This window comes from Rousettus aegyptiacus, unplaced genomic scaffold (genome assembly GCF_014176215.1).
Source record: "Rousettus aegyptiacus isolate mRouAeg1 unplaced genomic scaffold, mRouAeg1.p scaffold_m13_p_4, whole genome shotgun sequence".
Classification (NCBI taxonomy): Eukaryota; Metazoa; Chordata; class Mammalia; order Chiroptera; family Pteropodidae; genus Rousettus; species Rousettus aegyptiacus.
This window is the reverse complement of record NW_023416307.1, coordinates 35,326,927-35,328,422: the sequence shown is the minus strand read 5'-3', so window position 1 is coordinate 35,328,422 and position 1,496 is coordinate 35,326,927.

Below are 1,496 nucleotides of genomic sequence, written 5' to 3'. Positions count from 1 at the left end.
CTTTTCTATGAGAATAATAATAATAATAATAATAATAATAATAAACAAAACTAGAAAAAAGAAAACTTTTTTAAAAAGTTCTCCCAGGTTGTTTTTGTACAGTAGGAAAGTGCAAGCATTCACATGTATTTGCCCAAATTAGAAAAATTTGTAGATGCTTTTTTTTTTTTTTTAAATAAAAGTACAACATTACTAACTTTAACTTTCAAGAAGAGAGCATTGGAGTGAGAAATTTTATTTGCAGATCTGAGATCTCCATTATCACGTCCTTTTGGGAACTCATTTGACAGGTTTCAGTGGCACCAGGGATAGAACTCGGCCTTCACTCTCCAGGGTCCTTGCCTCACAGCTCATTCTCGCTCGCTCGCTTTCTCTCTCTCTCTCTCTCTCTCTCTCTCTCTCTCTCTCTCTCTCTCTCTCTCTCTCTCTCTTCTCGGTGTTGGAGAATTCTGAATTCTGGAGTAGCTTTTCTCCTACTTCTTCGTCCTTTTCTGTCTTCTTAGATGGCTTGTTTACTTCTGTTCAGTTTCTTATTTTACATTTTATTTCAGTGTTTACTCTCATATGCTTCCCTTTCCAACATGCCATCAAGTCTGAATGTCCCTATTTTGATGGCTTCAGAGCTCAATTTTATATTTCCTGCTCTGAAGTCTCTCTTGAGCTCTCTGTCTACATTTTCACATACCTGATGGAATTTCCACCTCAGACTCAACCTGCTTAACACTGAGCTCACATCTTTCCCACTTCATTCTTTGACATTTTTATACCACTCTTGTTATTGCATGCGTTCAGGTTCCAGCGAACTTTCCTAAACTTTCTATGATTTATCTTGACTTGTGCTCAATTAAAAAATGATCTAAATAACAAGAAAAAACATTTTTAATGCTTTTTCTTCCTGGATCAGTTTGAGTGCAAGAGTTTCTTTTGTTTTTTCAAAATCTACCATCTAAAAATTTTTGTTTCATTGCTCTGAACTTTTATGAAAAACTGCAAAGTACTTCAAAATATATACTTTCTAAAAGCCTGAAGAGGTCTTGGAAGTTATTTAGTGAAATTACTTATTACATAGGTAAAGAATCTGGTGCAGATGGGAGTTAACTAGATTTCCAGACCTTTAGTAAGGCTATGCTTCTACTATACATAGGTGTATTCACTCCTTTCAAAAGGATAAAATGATCACTTTATCATATCCATGTCCATAGGAAAGTATTCTTTTATTAGATCAAATAACACTTTCTATGGATCAACTTGTCTCAGTGTTCACTTCCTGTAAGAGGAAGGAGTTATAAAGATCACAGCAGAAATGTTTCACTTGGTCTGCATTCTATCGATAAAGGATAAATGTTGAAAGAAGATAGAATCATGACTTTCATGTGAATATAAAATGAATTCTCGTCAAACATTTTGTTTAACTCAATTAATTAAGGAACTGGAAAAGATGTCAAAACTAATCAGTACGAAGAAGAATTTAAAGAGCCACCTAATATATGAGCTCA